Source organism: Phyllobates terribilis, unplaced genomic scaffold (genome assembly GCF_046119375.1).
Source record: "Phyllobates terribilis strain yellow unplaced genomic scaffold, ASM4611937v1 Scaffold_83__1_contigs__length_6671269, whole genome shotgun sequence".
NCBI classification, from domain to species: domain Eukaryota; kingdom Metazoa; phylum Chordata; class Amphibia; order Anura; family Dendrobatidae; genus Phyllobates; species Phyllobates terribilis.
This window is the reverse complement of record NW_027362843.1, coordinates 4,509,419-4,516,521: the sequence shown is the minus strand read 5'-3', so window position 1 is coordinate 4,516,521 and position 7,103 is coordinate 4,509,419.

Sequence of the window (7,103 nt, the reverse complement as noted above, 5' to 3'; positions counted from 1 at the left end):
ACAATTTAATAAAGCATAGGACAAAACAACATAAATACAATTTAATAAAGCAGAGGATAAAACAACATAAATACAATTTAATGAAACATAGGATAAACAACATAAATACAATTTAATAAAGCATAGGATAAAATAACATAAATACAATTTAATAAAGCATAGGCTAAAACTACATGAATACAATTTAATAAAGCATAGGATAAAACAAATTAAATACAATATAATAAAGCATAGGATAAAACAACATAAATACAATTTAATAAAGCATAGGATAAAACAACATAAATAAAATTTAATAAAGCATAGGATAAAACAACATAAATAAAAATTTAATAAAGCATAGGATAAAACAACATAAATACAATTTAATAAAGCATAGGATAAAACAACATAAATACAATTTAATAAAGCATAGGATAAAACAACATAAATAAAATTTAATAAAGCATAGGTTAAAACAACATAAATACAATTTAATAAAGCATAGGATAAAACCACAGAAATACAATTTAATAAAGCATAGGATAAAACAACATAAATACAATTTAATAAAGCATAGGACAAAACAACATAAATACAATTTAATAAAGCAGAGGATAAAACAACATAAATACAATTTAATAAAGCATAGGCTAAAACTACATAAATACAATTTAATAAAGCATAGGATAAAACAAATTAAATACAATATAATAAAGCATAGGATAAAACAACATAAATTCAATTTTTTAAAGCATAGGATAAAACAACATAAATACAATTTAATAAAGCATAAGATAAAACAACATGAATACAATTTAATAAAGCATAGGATAAAACAACATAAATATAATTAAATAAAGCATAGGATAAAACAACATAAATACAATTTAATAAAGCATAGGATAAAACAACATAAATACAATTTAATAAAGCATAGGATAAAACAACATAAATAAAAATTTAATAAAGCATAGGATAAAAAAACATAAATACAATTTAATAAAGCATAGGATAAAACAACATAAATACAATTTAATAAAGCATATGATAAAACAACATAAATACAATTTAATAAAGCATAGGTTAAAACAACATAAATACAATTTAATAAAGCATAGGATAAAACAACATAAATACAATTTAATAAAGCATAGGATAAAACAACATAAATACAATTTAATAAAGTATAGACAAAACAACATAAATACAATTTAATAAAGCATAGGATAAAACAACATAAATACAATTTAATGAAACATAGGATAAACAACATAAATACAATTTAATAAAGCATAGGATAAACAACATAAATACAATTTAATAAAGCATAGGCTAAAACTACATAAATACAATTTAATAAAGCTTAGGATAAAACAAATTAAATACAATATAATAAAGCATAGGATAAAACAACATAAATTCAATTTAATAAAGCATAGGATAAAACAACATAAATACAATTTAATAAAGCATAAGATAAAACAACATGAATACAATTTAATAAAGCATAGGTTAAAGCAACATAAATACAATTTAATAAAGCATAGGATAAAACAACATAAATACAATTTAATAAAGCATAGGTTAAAACAACATAAATACCATTTAATAAAGCACAGGATAAAACAACATAAATACAATTTAATAAAGCATAAGACAAAAAAACATAAATACAATTTAATAAAGCATATGTTAAAGCAACATAAATACAATTTAATAAAGCATAGGTTAAAACAACATAAATACAATTTAATAAAGCATAGGATAAAACAACATAAATACAATTTAATATAGCATAGGATAAAACAACATAAATACAATTTAATAAAGCATAGGATAAAACAACATAAATACAATTTAATAAAGCATAGGTTAAAACAACATAAATACAATTTAATAAAGCACAGGATAAAACAACATAAATACAATTTAGTAAAGCATAGGTCAAAATAACATAAATACAATTTAATAAAGCATAGGGTAAAACAACATAAATACAATTTAATAAAGCATAGGTTAAAACAACATAAATACAATTTAATAAAGCATAGGATAAAACAACATAAATACAATTTAATAAAGCATAGGATAAAACAACATAAATAAAAATTTAATAAAGCATAGGATAAAACAACATAAATACAATTTAATAAAGCATAGGATAAAACAACATAAATAAAATTTAATAAAGCATAGCATAAAACAACATAAATACAATTTAATAAAGCATAGGATAAAACAACATAAATACAATTTAATAAAGCATAGGATAAAACAACATAAATAAAATTTAATAAAGCATAGGATAAAACAACATAAATAAAAATTTAATAAAGCATAGGATAAAACAACATAAATACAATTTAATAAAGCATAGGATAAAACAACATAAATACAATTTAATAAAGCATAGAATAAAACAACATAAATAAAATTTAATAAAGCATAGGTTAAAACAACATAAATACAATTTAATAAAGCATAGGATAAAACCACAGAAATACAATTTAATAAAGCATAGGATAAAACAACATAAATACAATTTAATTAAGCATAGGACAAAACAACATAAATACAATTTAATAAAGCAGAGGATAAAACAACATAAATACAATTTAATGAAACATAGGATAAACAACATAAATACAATTTAATAAAGCATAGGATAAAACAACATAAATACAATTTAATAAAGCATAGGCTAAAACTACATAAATACAATTTAATAAAGCATAGGATAAAACAACATAAATACAATATAATAAAGCATAGGATAAAACAACATAAATTCAATTTAATAAAGCATAGGATAAAACAACATAAGTACAATTTAATAAAGCATAGGTTAAAACAACATAAATACAATTTAATAAAGCACAGGATAAAACAACATAAATACAATTTAGTAAAGCATAGGTCAAAATAACATAAATACAATTTTATAAAGCATAGGATAAAACAACATAAATACAATTTAATAAAGCATAGGTTAAAACAACATAAATACAATTTAATAAAGCATAGGATAAAACAACATAAATACAATTTAATAAAGCATAGGATAAAACAACATAAATAAAATTTAATAAAGCATAGGATAAAACAACATAAATAAACATTTAATAAAGCATAGGATAAAACAACATAAATACAATTTAATAAAGCATAGGATAAAACAACATAAATAAAATTTAATAAAGCATAGCATAAAACAACATAAATACAATTTAATAAAGCATAGGATAAAACAACATAAATACAATTTAATAAAGCATAGGATAAAACAACATAAATAAAATTTAATAAAGCATAGGATAAAACAACATAAATAAAAATTTAATAAAGCATAGGATAAAACAACATAAATACAATTTAATAAAGCATAGGATAAAACAACATAAATACAATTTAATAAAGCATAGAATAAAACAACATAAATAAAATTTAATAAAGCATAGGTTAAAACAACATAAATACAATTTAATAAAGCATAGGATAAAACAAATTAAATACAATATAATAAAGCATAGGATAAAACAACATAAATTCAATTTAATAAAGCATAGGATAAAACAACATAAATACAATTTAATAAAGCATAGGATAAAACAACATAAATACAATTTAATAAAGCATAGGATAAAACAACATAAATACAATTTAATAAAGCATAGGATAAAACCACAGAAATACAATTTAATAAAGCATAGGATAAAACAACATAAATACAATTTAATAAAGCATAGGACAAAACAACATAAATACAATTTAATAAAGCAGAGGATAAAACAACATAAATACAATTTAATGAAACATAGGATAAACAACATAAATACAATTTAATAAAGCATAGGATAAAACAACATAAATACAATTTAATAAAGCATAGGCTAAAACTACATGAATACAATTTAATAAAGCATAGGATAAAACAAATTAAATACAATATAATAAAGCATAGGATAAAACAACATAAATACAATTTAATAAAGCATAGGATAAAACAACATAAATAAAATTTAATAAAGCATAGGATAAAACAACATAAATAAAAATTTAATAAAGCATAGGATAAAACAACATAAATACAATTTAATAAAGCATAGGATAAAACAACATAAATACAATTTAATAAAGCATAGGATAAAACAACATAAATAAAATTTAATAAAGCATAGGTTAAAACAACATAAATACAATTTAATAAAGCATAGGATAAAACCACAGAAATACAATTTAATAAAGCATAGGATAAAACAACATAAATACAATTTAATAAAGCATAGGACAAAACAACATAAATACAATTTAATAAAGCAGAGGATAAAACAACATAAATACAATTTAATGAAACATAGGATAAACAACATAAATACAATTTAATAAAGCATAGGATAAAACAACATAAAAACAATTTAATAAAGCATAGGCTAAAACTACATAAATACAATTTAATAAAGCATAGGATAAAACAAATTAAATACAATATAATAAAGCATAGGATAAAACAACATAAATTCAATTTAATAAAGCATAGGACAAAACAACATAAATACAATTTAATAAAGCATAAGATAAAACAACATGAATACAATTTAATAAAGCATAGGATAAAACAACATAAATATAATTTAATAAAGCATAGGATAAAACAACATAAATACAATTTAATAAAGCATAGGATAAAACAACATAAATACAATTTAATAAAGCATAGGATAAAACAACATAAATAAAAATTTAATAAAGCATAGGATAAAAAAACATAAATACAATTTAATAAAGCATAGGATAAAACAACATAAATACAATTTAATAAAGCATATGATAAAACAACATAAATACAATTTAATAAAGCATAGGTTAAAACAACATAAATACAATTTAATAAAGCATAGGATAAAACAACATAAATACAATTTAATAAAGCATAGGATAAAACAACATAAATACAATTTAATAAAGCATAGGATAAAACAACATAAATACAATTTAATAAAGCATAGGATAAAACAACATACATACAATTTAATAAAGCATAGGATAAAACAACATAAATACAATTTAATAAAGCATAGGATAAAACAACATAAATACAATTTAATAAAGCATAGGCTAAAACTACATGAATACAATTTAATAAAGCATAGGATAAAACAAATTAAATACAATATAATAAAGCATAGGATAAAACAACATAAATACAATTTAATAAAGCATAGGATAAAACAACATAAATAAAATTTAATAAAGCATAGGATAAAACAACATAAATAAAAATTTAATAAAGCATAGGATAAAACAACATAAATACAATTTAATAAAGCATAGGATAAAACAACATAAATAAAATTTAATAAAGCATAGGATAAAACAACATAAATAAAAATTTAATAAAGCATAGGATAAAAAAACATAAATACAATTTAATAAAGCATATGTTAAAGCAACATAAATACAATTTAATAAAGCATAGGTTAAAACAACATAAATACAATTTAATAAAGCATAGGATAAAACAACATAAATACAATTTAATATAGCATAGGATAAAACAACATAAATACAATTTAATAAAGCATAGGATAAAACAACATAAATACAATTTAATAAAGCATAGGTTAAAACAACATAAATACAATTTAATAAAGCACAGGATAAAACAACATAAATACAATTTAGTAAAGCATAGGTCAAAATAACATAAATACAATTTAATAAAGCATAGGGTAAAACAACATAAATACAATTTAATAAAGCATAGGTTAAAACAACATAAATACAATTTAATAAAGCATAGGATAAAACAACATAAATACAATTTAATAAAGCATAGGATAAAACAACATAAATAAAAATTTAATAAAGCATAGGATAAAACAACATAAATACAATTTAATAAAGCATAGGATAAAACAACATAAATAAAATTTAATAAAGCATAGCATAAAACAACATAAATACAATTTAATAAAGCATAGGATAAAACAACATAAATACAATTTAATAAAGCATAGGATAAAACAACATAAATAAAATTTAATAAAGCATAGGATAAAACAACATAAATAAAAATTTAATAAAGCATAGGATAAAACAACATAAATACAATTTAATAAAGCATAGGATAAAACAACATAAATACAATTTAATAAAGCATAGAATAAAACAACATAAATAAAATTTAATAAAGCATAGGTTAAAACAACATAAATACAATTTAATAAAGCATAGGATAAAACCACAGAAATACAATTTAATAAAGCATAGGATAAAACAACATAAATACAATTTAATAAAGCATAGGACAAAACAACATAAATACAATTTAATAAAGCAGAGGATAAAACAACATAAATACAATTTAATGAAACATAGGATAAACAACATAAATACAATTTAATAAAGCATAGGATAAAACAACATAAATACAATTTAATAAAGCATAGGCTAAAACTACATAAATACAATTTAATAAAGCATAGGATAAAACAACATAAATACAATATAATAAAGCATAGGATAAAACAACATAAATTCAATTTAATAAAGCATAGGATAAAACAACATAAGTACAATTTAATAAAGCATAGGTTAAAACAACATAAATACAATTTAATAAAGCACAGGATAAAACAACATAAATACAATTTAGTAAAGCATAGGTCAAAATAACATAAATACAATTTTATAAAGCATAGGATAAAACAACATAAATACAATTTAATAAAGCATAGGTTAAAACAACATAAATACAATTTAATAAAGCATAGGATAAAACAACATAAATACAATTTAATAAAGCATAGGATAAAACAACATAAATAAAATTTAATAAAGCATAGGATAAAACAACATAAATAAACATTTAATAAAGCATAGGATAAAACAACATAAATACAATTTAATAAAGCATAGGATAAAACAACATAAATAAAATTTAATAAAGCATAGCATAAAACAACATAAATACAATTTAATAAAGCATAGGATAAAACAACATAAATACAATTTAATAAAGCATAGGATAAAACAACATAAATAAAATTTAATAAAGCATAGGATAAAACAACATAAATAAAAATTTAATAAAGCATAGGATAAAACAACATAAATACAAT